This window comes from Euprymna scolopes, chromosome 44 (genome assembly GCF_053919585.1).
Source record: "Euprymna scolopes isolate OS-2025 chromosome 44, ASM5391958v1, whole genome shotgun sequence".
NCBI classification, from domain to species: Eukaryota; Metazoa; Mollusca; class Cephalopoda; order Sepiida; family Sepiolidae; genus Euprymna; species Euprymna scolopes.
Window position 1 is genome coordinate 21329855 of NC_136525.1, and position 14368 is coordinate 21344222.

Here is a 14368-nt window from a genome sequence, read left to right on the forward strand (position 1 = left end):
TTTATTTTTAAATGAAAAAAATCAATTTAGTAAAATAATTGTATTAAACACCCCCAGCCTTGTCAGCAAACCTGTAAACCTATAAAAGTTAACATTTCGAATGTAAACAGTGATTTTTCGATTTTGTTAGCGCTTGCCGCAATTAAAGACAATTAAAACGGAACTAACTTTATTTCCATTCTATTTTTTAAACAACCCCAAAAACATAACGCTCTCTTCCAGTTATAGCCAATTTTTTTTTAATTAAATAAAACAGGTCAAAATAAACAGATAAGCGCATTTTCTTTTACATTTTTCTTACAACCATTGTCATTTAACCAACTGTAGGATATCGTTACTTTTGTGGGGTTGTTTTGAAAATGGCACGGAGATTATAATTTCGTTCCAATTTAATCTTTCTGGTCGAGCCTATTTCGAAAGCCTGTCTTATCATAGATTTGAACTACAAATAATTTATTACATTTTGATTATTACTATCTTAAGACTTAAAGCTTATATTTATTTCATTTTTCTATTTATATATTGAATTAGTTATTTCCAGTCTTATTTAAACTTAGTGCTTTCTTTAAACCGGATGAACCTTTTATAAATGAGTTTAACGTAAAGAACACGAACAAGGTTTTATTCAACTGAATTTCTTCCAGTTTACTAACAAAATATATAAATTTAAAAGAGATATAATAATAAAATAAAAAGGTTATGTAATTTAAAAGAAATACACGTACTCACAAAAGCAGAACTTTTTTTACACATTTTTTTCTTTAAAACCATAACAATGAGACTAACAATTACCTAGATCTTAGTAATTATTTGTTTTAATAGAACTGTTTTAATTGTACTGTTTACATATATTAGTTAACCTAAGTTGGTATTACATTTATTTTACATTTACTTTTTTTTTTTAATTATTACTTTTAGACTGTGACGTTTACACCCGGAAGTAATGAGTCACACGTAGGTCGCTTTTATTCATTCCTTTTGGTCAAGATCAAAGTGTAGTATCTGTTCTTCAGATGCTGCACTTCATTTTCTTGTTCTCTTTCGGTGGAGGAGAAATCCTTCACGACTGAGACAATTTTTATTTTTGTACCTTTTCTCCACGTTAAAAAACGACCCTGGTGTCTAACTCTGTCCCGTGGGGAGGCATAGTAAATAGGTACAATATAATTGTTTATAATTGTACTATTCAGAAATATTATTTATAGTTCGTCCATTTCAGTTAGTATACATTTCCTTTACGCTTAATTAATTTACAATCATTAATATCGTTAAACAATTCCGTTTAAAACCGAAATTATGCCACCCAAACGAAGTAGAAACGAAAGTGAGGAAGAAAGAATGGAAAGATTGGAAGCTAATAGACTAAGAGTTGCTGCAATTCGCTCCAATGAAAACAATTCAGATAGAGAAAGACGTCTAGAACTTAACAGGATACGTCAAAGAGAAAGGAGAGCAAGACTGTCAGATTTGGAAAGAGAAACCCAACGTGAAGCTGACAGAACTAGACATGCTGTAAGGCGGTTAAATTCATCACAAGATGAAATTCAAGAAAGGCAAAGATATGCACTGGAAAGAGAAGCAATATTACGATCGAATGAATTATATGAGGTAAGTAGACGTACACAAGGTCAGTTGAGAGTGGCTCAACGACATCAGAATGAATTGGAAACCCAACGAAGCTTTCGCCTATACCAAGGGCAACAACGAGAGGCTGCATGGAGAGAGAGTATGACTTTGCCCCAGCAATTGACAGAAAACGAGGCAGCTAGACAACGAATGACTGCTTTGAGACACCATGAAATAGAACACTGCAATAGAAAAGGATTGCTCTACAACAAAAATGACTCTCTCACTACAGCTGATATAGGAAAAATGGACAAAGTATGTCAACATTGCTCAGCTGTAAAATTTAAAGGAGAACCCCCTGGTTGTTGTTGTTGTTCTTCTGGCAAAGTTGTGCTTGATAGCTTTCCACCACTGCCTCAGTTGCTTCAAGATTTGCTCTCCGGCAATGGTCCCATCTCTAAAGATTTTCTGCAAAATCTACGCAGTTATAACAATTGTTTTGCAATGACATCATTTGGTCACAAAATTGCGTCAGCACATGGGTGGAATCCTTCTTTTAGAATTCGAGGCCAGGTTTACCACCAGATTGGGAGTCTTTTACCACCTGAAGATGAAACAGCAAAGTTTATTCAAGTCTACTTCTTGGATAGTCTGGAAGAGGAACTACATAATCGGGGACGTGACAGTAGACTCAATAGAGACATTCTCCAAAGTCTGACTGAATTTTTACATGAGAACAACAGCTTTATTTGTCAGCTGAAAACAACAAAGGAGAGGATTGAAGAAGAACACTTGGTAGAACATAAAGTTGTCATAAGGGAAGACCGAAGGCCGCAAGAAGAGCATCCACGGCGATTCAATGCTCCAACAACAACGTATGAGATTGGAATATTAATGGAGAATGAACCAACAGCTAACCGGGATATTGTCTTGCGTTTTAGAAATGATACATTAAAATGGATCTCCGAACTACATCCCCTCTACGATACTTTAATGTACCCGTTAATGTACCCCTATGGTTCTCCATCTTACAACATCTACATGAAGGCATCCAATGGGCGAAAAGTTACCCAACAGCAATTTTATTCGTACCATTTAATGACTCGACCTGGAAACTATTTTCTCTGGTACCGAAGGCTATTTCAACAATGGCTGGTGGATGTGTACTGCAAGATTGGAACAGAACGTTTACAGTTCCTGAGGCATGAGCAACAGACCCTGAGAGCTGACAATTATAGCAACTTGAGAGATTCAATTCTTAGGGAGGATGGGAATCCAGAACAGTTTGGTCAACGAGTTGTACTTCCGGCAACTTATACAGGAGGCCCTCGATACATGTTTGAGCGTCAAAGTGATGCCATGGCATATGTTCGGCGAATGGGCCGAGCCGACCTCTTCATCACGTTCACAACAAATCCAAAGTGGACAGAAATTACAGAAAATTGTCTTCAAGGGCAAGACCCTCAGGATCGTCTAGATATTGTTGCCAGGATTTTCAGGCAGAAGCTAAAAAAGTTACTTGAATTTATTAAAAAGGGAGGATTTGGCAGGTTGAGGGCTTTCCTGTACAGTATTGAATATCAAAAAAGAGGACTGCCGCATGCACACATCCTCACCTGGAAGGCCCCAGAGGACAAACTTCTACCAGAAAAAATGGATCTCTGCATAACTGCAGAGATCCCTGACAAAGAGGAAGATCCTGATCTTCATGATAAAGTGATGGCACATATGGTGCATGGACCTTGTGGACCATTTAATCCAAATTGTCCATGTATGATTGACAACAAATGTTCCAAAAAATACCCAAAAGAATTTCTTCAGTGTACCGAGCAAGGCCAAGACTCTTACCCCAAGTACAGGCAAAGAAAACCAGAAGATGGAGGCCAGACTGGTACAATAAGGATGAAGAGAAATGGTCGGTATGTTAATCAAGAAATAACAAACCAGTGGATTGCTCCGTACAACAAGGTCCTCCTTCAGCAGTTCAACGCTCACATTAACGTAGAAATTTGCAGCTCGATCCAAAGCATCAAATATGTCCTCAAATACGTGAATAAAGGATGTGATCAAGCAGTGTTTGAACTACAAAGAACTGATGGAGCAGCTAACCAACAAGGCCAAGTACAAAGTCACATTGTGGATGAGATCCAGCAGTTCCAGAATGCAAGGTATGTCGGCAGTTCAGAGGCGGCCTGGAGGATATTGGAACATCCCATCCATGAACATTTCCCCCCAATTGTACAACTTTCTGTTCATCTTGAAAATGGGCAGCGTGTCATGTTCTCAGCTGATACTGCTCTGGAACGAGCCCAAGGTCCACCGCCTGCCACAACTTTGACAGCATTTTTTCAACTCTGCCATGAGGATGACTTTGCAAGGGGTCTCAAATACGTAGAAGTCCCTGAGTTTTACACTTGGAACAAATCGACAAAGAAATGGATGAGAAGAATGCGTGGGGTACAAGTTGAAGGTACTGAAAATGATGATGTATGGAAGGCACCATGCATTGGGAGAATCTACACGATTAGTCCAAAAGCAGGGGAGTGTTATTTCTTACGCCTGTTGCTCAATGAGGTTGCTGGTCCAACTTCATTTCAAAATTTGCGAGCATACAATGGTCAGGTGTTTGAAACATACAGAGCAGCGTGCCTTGCTCGAGGCCTTCTAGAAAATGACCATCACTTGCATCAAGCAGTAGGAGAGGCAAGTGCCACTCAATCACCTTCAAATTTGCGAAGTCTATTTGTGATAATTTTAACAGCCTGTGAGCCAAGAAATCCTCTTGAGATCTGGATGGCTTTTCGTGATGTAATATCTGAAGACATTCTTCACAGATACAGGCAAGAAGTTAACAATCCAGAAGCAGATTTTAATGAGGACATCTACAATAAAACTCTTTGTCTAATTGAAGAAAAAGTTCTCCTTATGTGCGGTCAACCATTGGCAAGCTATGGATTACCTGCACCAACGCAAGGGAGAGATGAAAGACTCGCGAGAGAGTATCAACGTGAAGTTACTTATAATCTTGAAGAACTTTCCCTACAAGCAGAAAATATGCAAGAAAAACTGACCGATTCTCAAAGAGAAGTTTACAATTCATTCATGGCAATGTTGGAAGCACAAGGTGAAATAAACAAAAACATGATGTTTCTTGATGCTCCAGGTGGTACGGGCAAGACTTTTGTAATCAATTTGATCCTTGCAAAGATTAGATCCATGAGAAAGATTGTGCTTGCAACAGCATTCAGTGGCATTGCTGCTACTCTACTACAAGGTGGCCGCACTCTTCACAGCACTTTTAAAGTACCCTTGGATACTCATCGAATGGATCAGCCAGTTTGCAAAATTACTGGTAACTCAGCCTTGGCAAATGTAATTAGAGACACCTCTGCAATCATTGTAGACGAAGCCCCAATGATGCACAAGAGTGCTTATGAAGCAATTGACCGAACACTGCAAGACATCACAGGAAACAAGAATCCCATGGGTGGCATTCCAACCTTATTTTGCGGTGATTTCCGTCAAATCCTCCCAGTGGTTAAAAATGGCACAAGGGCTAACATTGTCAATGCAAGTTTGAAACAATCCTATCTCTGGAGGCACGTTATAGTAAAGAGACTGACTACTAATATGAGAGCCTATATCTCTGATAACACAGCTGCAGCAGACTTCTCAAAATTGCTTCTCCAAATCGGTAATGGTCAGTTTCCTATCACTTCTTCACCTGACACAATTAAGATTCCAACTGCGCTTGGTAAATGTGTCGGTAATCAGAAGCAACTGAAAGACAAAGTGTACCCAGACCTGCAAAACAATGGAAAATCACCGGATTGGCTTGCTGAGAGGGCTATTATTTCGCCATTAAACAGCAATGTGAATCATTTGAAAAATTCAATAATGGATGAATTTCCAGGAGACACAAAGCAATACAAGTCAGTTGATTCGGCTACTAATGAATATGAAGCTGTTCACTACCCTGTGGAGTTTTTAAACTCTTTGGAGATATCTGGAATGCCTCCACACATTTTAAATCTCAAAATTGGATCGCCAATCATGATTCTTCGATCCTTGGAACCGCCAAAAACAACAAACGGAACCAGATGTGTTATCACCAGATTGCACACCAATGTGCTTGAGGCCACCATTTCCTGTGGTCCCTACAAAGGTGAAACCGTTCTACTGCCAAGGATCCCCTTAGTTCCATCGGACTCAGAACTTCCATTTAAATTCCGGAGACTCCAATTTCCTGTGAAGGTGTGTTTTGCAATGAGCATAAACAAAAGTCAAGGTCAGACATTTAACACCATTGGCGTAGACTTGACATCAGACTGCTTCAGTCACGGTGTGTTCTACGTCTCCATCAGCCGGACAGGAAGTTCAGAAAAACTCTACATTCTGGCTCCAAATCAAAGCAGCAGAAATGTAGTTTACCCTGAGGCTCTTCAGTGAAAAGTTCGAGAAATGGATATGAGGAAAAACTGACATGATCTGATTGTGGTAAGTTTTTAGTATTGAATGTGCAAGATAAAATTTAAGCAAGAGTTGAAAATTACTTCAATGAAAAATTTACTATGTAACATCAAGTAACCTTCCTTTTTGATGAAAATGTTTTGTGAAGTTCCTGATTGAATTTCAGTCACTACAAGAGGTAGTTAAAATGTTAATCACCTTATGCAATCGTTGCTCTTACAACATCAACTTACTGGAAAGGTGCCCACAGATTTTGGTACCCGAGTGCGCAACAAAGCTCCGTGCGAAGCACGGGTATCTTTGCTAGTATATATATATTATAAGATAAATATTCTTACTTCATTATGAAATTGAATGTCTGAATTTGTTAAATTGATTAAAGTGACTTTTAGCCATTTTCGAGAATGACTTCTTACAGCGCTTTCTCTTAAAATATATATGAAATAAAGTGATGTTTAGAACGTAAACTGCTTCAGCCATTACCGGAAGTTACACAATACAGTCCACACTTAAAAATATATATGAAATAAAGTGATGTTTAGATCGTAAACTGCTTCAGCCATTACCGGAAGTTACACCATACAGTCCACTCTTAAAAATATATATGAAATAAAGTGATGTTTAGATCGTAAACTGCTTCAGCCATTACCGGAAGTTACACCATACAGTCCACTCTTAAAAATATATATGAAATAAAGTGATGTTTAGAACGTAAACTGCTTCAGCCATTACCGGAAGTTACACCATACAGTCCACACTTAAAAATATATATGAAATAAAGTGATGTTTAGATCGTAAACTGCTTCAGCCATTACCGGAAGTTACACAATACAGTCCACTCTTAAAAATATATATGAAATAAAGTGATGTTTAGAACGTAAACTGCTTCAGCCATTACCGGAAGTTACACCATACAGTCCACACTTAAAAATATATATGAAATAAAGTGATGTTTAGATCGTAAACTGCTTCAGCCATTACCGGAAGTTACACCATACAAGCCACTCTTAAAAATATATATGAAATAAAGTGATGTTTAGATCGTAAACTGCTTCAGACATTTCCGTAACTGGCTCCTGATGCCCTCTCCCGTTCCCTCTACCCGCTATCACAATAATATAATTTGAAATAATGTGCTTGTACAGTATTCTACCCAATAAATAAGGTACTTCTACAGTATTCTACCTATATGAGAAAACAATGAAAACTCATATTACTTGATGATTTGATGTGTTTTCGGTTTTAAAACTTTTATGGGCGTCACACGTAAGATTTTCTGTGTTTCTTTTATATGGGTATTATACTGTACAACTACGTTATTTCTTAGGTAGATTACTGTGCAAGTGTCTTATTTCTTATTTAAAAATGAAACTCTTCGATTATTTTATGTAATTTTCGGTTGTGCTAACTTTTCCGCACGACTAAGCGTTTGTTTTTTCATATGGGTGCTATACTGCAGAAGCACCTTATTTATTATTTAAATAATACTCAATGATTTGACGTGAGTTTCGGTTTTAATAACTTTTATGTACATCACAGGTAATATTTTCTTTTCGCTACGGCTAAGAGTTTGTTTGGTACGAATATCACATATTAACTATTATTACTAAACAAACATTAACTATTATTAATCACATATTAACTATTATTAATCACATATTAACTATTATTAATCAAAGGAAAAGAAAATAATGCTTGGAATATTTGCTTTCTGATAGCAAAACGAACAATATTCCCCCACCTAAACAAAAACGGAGAAGATAATGTCTAGGAGATTACCTTGTGACCACAAAACAGATACTACTCCCCCACCCCTGCCTTAAAAGAAGGTTTGGTAATCCCTGGAAGCCTTTAGAGTACTTAATCATGGTTCTCCACCCCCCCACTATTTTCATATTAAATAAATTATAGAAATATCAAGCATTAAAAAAGATCTAGAAGTTAAACATTTTTTTTAATATTCAAAAAATGCCAAAACATAAAAAATATAAAAACAATTTGAGAGAAATCAAAAAACAAAAAGTTTAAACATTTTTTTTAATATTCAAAAAATGCCAAAACATAAAAAATATAAAAACAATTTGAGAGAAATCAAAAAACAAAAAGTTTAAACATTTTTTTAATATTCAAAAAATGCCAAAACATAAAAAATATAAAAACAATTTGAGAGAAATCAAAAAACAAAAAGTTTAAACATTTTTTTTAATATTCAAAAAAATGCCAAAACATAAAAAATATAAAAACAATTTGAGAGAAATCAATAAACAAAAAGTTTAAATATTTTTTTTATCTATTAAAAAAAATGCCAAAGCATAAAAAATATAAAAAAAATTTGAGAGAAATAAAAAAACAAAAAGTTTAAATATTTTTTTTATCTATTAAAAAAAATGCCAAAACATAAAAAATATAAAAACAATTTGAGAGAAATAAAAAAACAAAAAGTTTAAATATTTTTTTTATCTATTAAAAAAAATGCCAAAGCATAAAAAATATAAAAAAAATTTGAGAGAAATAAAAAAACAAAAAGTTTAAATATTTTTTTTATCTATTAAAAAAAATGCCAAAACATAAAAAATATAAAAACAATTTGAGAGAAATCAAAAAACAAAAAGTTTAAATATTTTTTTATCTATTAAAAAAAATACCAAAACATAAAAAATATAAAAAAAATTTGAGAGAAATAAAAAAACAAAAAGTTTAAACATTTTTTTAATATTCAAAAAATGCCAAAACATAAAAAATATAAAAACAATTTGAGAGAAATCAAAAAACAAAAAGTTTAAATATTTTTTTATCTATCAAAAAAATGCCAAAATATAAAAAATATAAAAACAATTTGAGAGAAATAAAAACAAAAAGTTTAAACATTTTTTTAATATTCAAAAAATGCCAAAACATAAAAAATATAAAAACAATTTGAGAGAAATAAAAAAACAAAAAGTTTAAACATTTTTTTTTAATATTCAAAAAATGCCAAAACATGAAAAATATAAAAACAATTTGAGAGAAATCAAAAAACAAAAAGTTTAAATATTTTTTTTATCTATTAAAAAGTTAGTTCATACTTATTCCCATATTTTGCGTCGTATGTTTGCTGTATAAGATATAAAAAAAAGTGAGGCTCTACTATTAAATATTTCTTTTTAAAAGTTTGATAAAATTTATCTAAAAAAAAAAAGAAAGAAATTAAGGTCTTCAATATTGTTTATATTTTTCAAACACTCTTTCCTCTTATGGCACAAATATTAAGTCGCAATTGGTGGTTGTGAGGAAATGATTGATTCAGAATACCGTAAATTTTCATCTACAAAAATTAAAAACAAAATTCATAGTTTAACATTCAAGAATAATGAAAACGCAACCAAAATCAACCACCATAAAAATTGTTTGTCGTTTCAGGTTTGTATAGAAATAAAACGTTCAAGATTATCTAAAAATACTAAATCATCAGGAATCAAAATGTTTGGGTCAGCAAGGCCGCCTGCTGGTGCTCGGGATTGCTCACATAAAAAAAGCATTAATTCAGCTCTAATTCACACATTACTGAGGCAATTTTCGAAAATCACAGGGGGTTGAATCGCATTACTGCATTGGAAATAAACGGGTATTACTGCAATGTTAAAGAATTCGTATTACTGCAGAAGGAAGAAATGGGTATTACTGAAATGAAAAGAAAGGTGTATTACTGCAATAGGTAGGAACTAGTGTTACTGAAATGGGAAGGATGAGTATTACTGAAAAAGAATAAGAAACGGGTCTTACTGCAGTGAGAAGGAACTGGTATTGGTGCAATAGGAAGAAACGGGTGTTATTTCAATGGGAGAGAACAGGTATTACTAAAATGACAAGTAACGGGTATTATTAAAATGGGAAATAACTGGTATTGTTGAAATTGGAAGGAACGGGTATTACAGCAATCGGAAGAAACGGGTATTACTAAAATGGGAAGTAACGGGTAGTATAGAAATGGGAAATAACTGGCATTACTGAAATGGGAGGGAACGGGTATTACTAAAATGAGATATAATGGGTATTATTGAAATGGGAAATAACTAGTCTTAATTGGAAGGGACGAGTATTGCTACAATTGGAAAGAACTGGTATTCCTGCAGTGGGGAGGAACTGGTGTAACTTAAATAAGAAGCAGCGTGTATTGCTGAAATGGAAAGAAACTAGTATTACTGAAATCTGAATGAACTGGTATTACTGAAATCGGAATTAACTGGTATTACTTAAATAATAAAAAAAGAACTGGTATTACTAAAATGGGAAATAAGTGGTATTACAGCGATTGAAAGGGACGAGTATTGCTGCAATTGTAAATGTAAGAATCAAAGCATCAAAAAAATATATGTACAGCTAAAAAAGAAAGAAATATATTGCCATAATAAGATAAAATATGTATTGCCGTAATGGGTCATAATTTATTCAATTTTACATCAAGTGGCTTCATACCTTGTCTGGAGTAATTTCCAGTTGAAGGTTGTTAGGAAATGATTGATTTAGGATACCATAAGTTTTCATCTATAAAAATTAAAAATAAAATTCATAGTTTCACTTTAAAGAATAATGAAAATGCAACTAAATTATTTTTGTTGAAAGAAATAAGTATGAAGGTGTGTGAAAATCAATCAACCATCTTAAAAATGTTTGTCGTTTCAGTTTTTTATAGAAAGAAAAAAGTTCAAGACAAGATAATTTTAAAAAATACTAAAAGTTATTTATTTACTTTTACAAAAAAATGTGAAGATATATGTCGGGTTAGGTTCATAAAATGTACGTCTAAGTTATTACGTATTGCTGCCATGGGAAAGAACAGTAAAAAATCAAAGCATCAAAATAAAAAATATGTACAGCTACAAGGGGAAGAAATATATTGCCATAATGAGAGAAAATGTATATCGCTGCACTAGATCAAAATTTATTCAATTTTACATTAAGTGGCTTCATACCTTGTCTGGGTCAATTTCAATAAAAAAATTAGATATTGTTTTAATGAAAAAAATATGTATTTGTGTAATAGGAAAGGAGAGACATTGCTCCAAACAGAAAAAATATTGCCCTGAAAATGAATTGCGCTAGTGGGAATGAATCGATCCTGTTCCAATATGAATAATGTTTGTAATTCGAATAGAACAGACACTGCTGCAATGAAAATGAAGGATTTAAACTGAAAACAGCAAAAACTTATAATGATTTTTTTTTATATAAAGTAAATTATAGAAATATGAAACATTAAAAACGATCTAAAAGTTAAACTTTTTAAAGCATTTAAAAAAATGCCAAAATGACATGATGAAAGAACCGGGTGTCAATTCTCTCATTCCGTAGTGCAAACATACCCTAAATCAGGTGTACAAATTTAGACAGCATTCAGAAAGTAAAAATAAAATTGTTGCCCAGAGTAATGCTCCATTAATAAATCATAGGTAATGCTGGAACGGAAGATGAAAACCTTAAAATCAAAACATCAAAACCTTATAATGATTTTCATATTTAGTCAATCATAGTCAATGTACTAAATTTAAAAATACATTTTTTTGTGAAATATTGAAGGGAGGAATGTTACATGATAAGGGCTGTCCCGTTTTCATGTAAGTATAAAAATGGAGAATTTAGTTTAAAATGAAAATGAAATAGGATAGGCGAAATTCGAACCTCGTAATCTAGTTTAGAAATAGATTACGTGTGAGAATTTAAAAATGTAAAACAAACATTTGTTTAGAATATAGATAAATATTTCAAGGAAAGAATGTGGACTCTCAAGTTTGTTATGAAATTTTAAATTGAAAGAATGCAGCTTATAAGATAATGTTTTTAACATATTGAATATAGGTTAAAATTCCTTTTGTAGAAATAGGAAAAGTTTTGGACACGTATGTCCATAACACGTGAAAGAAGGCACGCGTTTTAACATGTGTACGACGCCACGGAAAATAGAAAGTTCTAGGAATAGAGAAAAACTTTAGTTAGAGTTAGTCAGTCAGTGAGAAAACTCAGAGAGATTCAGTCGTCTAGGAGCGAGACGTCACTTCAAGAAAAAAATGTGAAACTTTGAATTCTTGAGGATGGAAATCCCGGCCGGTCGTGTGAGAAATAAACCATTATGTGTTTTGTAAAGCTCGTCTTGTGTTTATGCTTCTTACAAAAAGGTAAAGTCCAATTGTATTATATATTTGTGTTATATGTCTTTACATACACGTCTCAACATCATCATGTCCGAACTGTCTGAACACTATGTCCTCACTCAAAGAGCTTTCTTCTTCCATTCAACACAATTAAGGAATGAACTTTTTAATATATAAGAATCTCTCCTAACATGAACAATCTCTCTAAGTCTCTTACAACTTCTTTCTCTCTCTCTCTCTCTCTCTCTCTCTCTCTCTCTCTCTCTCTCTCTCTCTCTCTCTCTCTCGGAATCCTTTCTAAACATCCCTCTAATAATAAGACTCTTTCTAAGACAAACTCTCATTAAGACTCTCTTTTATATAACCCTATATATAACAGATACATCAAACATTAAAACATATCCAAAATTTTAAAATAAATTAAAAAAAGTTTATAAATGACAAAATATAAAAACATAATAAAATAAAAAGATGAGAGAAATCAAAAAGTCAAAAAGTTTAAATAATTTTTTATCTATTAAAAAGTTGGTTTATACTTACTCCCATATTTTACGTCGTATGTTTGCCGTATATGCTATAAAAAATGAGCTTCCTATTGAAACTTTCCTTTTAAAAGTTCGATGAAATTTTTCTAATAAGAAAGAAATTGTCTATATTTTCAAAACGCCCTTTCCTTTTATGGCACCAATATTAAGTCGATGTTAAAGGTTGTGAGGAAATGATTAATTGAAAATAAAGTAAGTTTTTATCTACCTAATGAAAAATAGAATTTATGGTTTCACTTTAAAAAATAATAAAAGTGAAACCAGATAATTTCTGTTAAAAGGAAAAAAAATAAAGGTGTGTGAAAATCAATCAACCATCTTAAAAATGTTTGTCGTTTCAATTTTGTAAGGAAAGAAAAACATTCAGGACAAGGTTATCTAACAATACTAAAAGTTATTTATTTACTTTTATTATGAAATATCTAGACATTTGTCAGGTTAGGTTCATAAAATGTACGACTAAGTTGCGGCCATTTTTTAAACGCTTCAATAGGATAAACATGTATTTTGCACTGGGATCTAAAATATTTAGCTCTGATGAGAAAATATAGATTGCTATAATAGAAAGGAACGAATATTGCTAAACGACAAAAAAAAATTTTCTTTATTTTTTGTTTTTAAATTTTATTTTTTATTTTATTTCTGTATTTTTCATATTTATTTTTAAAAATTTATTTTTTCTCATTAGAGCAATATATAGTGCTTTCCCATTCAGAGAAAGAAATAAATAGTGCTGTAATGATAAAATAATATTTACTGCTGTAATAGAAAGGAACGTATTATTGCAATGATAAAAAAAAATGTACGACTGGCGTTTCAAAAGTAATGCCTCCTATTTTTTATTTTGCTTGCGTGAATCAGAGAGAATTGCAAATTACATTGTTATGATGACTGAACTTATGCATTTATGTTCTGAAAATTGTATTTGGCTCTTACAAATATTGACGGTGACGGTGTGGGACTCTAAGAAAGCAACCTCTGTCATGGACGTACGTCAGAAGGAGAGATGCGTCACTGAATTCTTGGCAAAAGTGCATTGAGAATTGTTGTGACTATGTAGAAAAATAAATTTCGTAGAAAACGGGTATTACTGAAATGGAAAGGAACTGGTATTATTATAACACGGTGCCCCCCTGCCAGTCAAAGGTAACTTCCTGTCACAGAAGAACCAATATAACACGGTGAAGACCGTAGTGTTCACCGGTTCATAAGTATAGTCAGGCAGATCCAATTTCGGAACACCCAGGAAAATTCAATAGTTCTCCGATGATAGATTTGATGTGAAATTCTTGTATTTCCTACCTCAAAAGTGGCTAGTAGGTAAAGAACAAAAATAGAAAAAATATTTTTTTTAATTCAAAAAGACCAAAGTACACAACTAAAAGTCTCCAAGGAAAACACACACCATGGATTCATCAGCGCTAGGTTGCCACCCTTTCTCTAGCTTGCTGTATCCTGAAAGAAATTACTTTCAATTGATATCATTCATTCGTGCGGTAGTCATGAGTGCCGTCGCAACAAATAACTGAATCCAGACGTAATCTTGGATTTTCATTTATAAAGATTAATTATTAAATTAATTCCGAATACAAGAAAAAGTTATTTTTACTGTTATGAATAGGAGAAAAGAAAAATATATGCAATTTCTTTTTCTTTCGA

At 33.1% G+C, this 14368-nt stretch overlaps 2 protein-coding genes across 2 annotated transcripts in view; one reads left to right on the forward strand and one right to left on the reverse strand.

Moving 5' to 3' along the window:
• The window catches only part of LOC145268728 (protein mono-ADP-ribosyltransferase TIPARP-like), a 53880-nt gene extending 40988 nt beyond the window's left edge, over positions 1 to 12892 (reverse strand). Inside the window, exon 1 of the mRNA XM_080124298.1 lies at positions 12701 to 12892. The gene's annotated coding sequence lies outside the window, so the exon portion shown is untranslated. The remainder of the gene's footprint in view (positions 1 to 12700) is intronic.
• Positions 1 to 14368, forward strand: part of LOC145268727 (protein mono-ADP-ribosyltransferase TIPARP-like) — a 108277-nt gene that overhangs the window by 6566 nt on the left and 87343 nt on the right. The window lies entirely within an intron of this gene.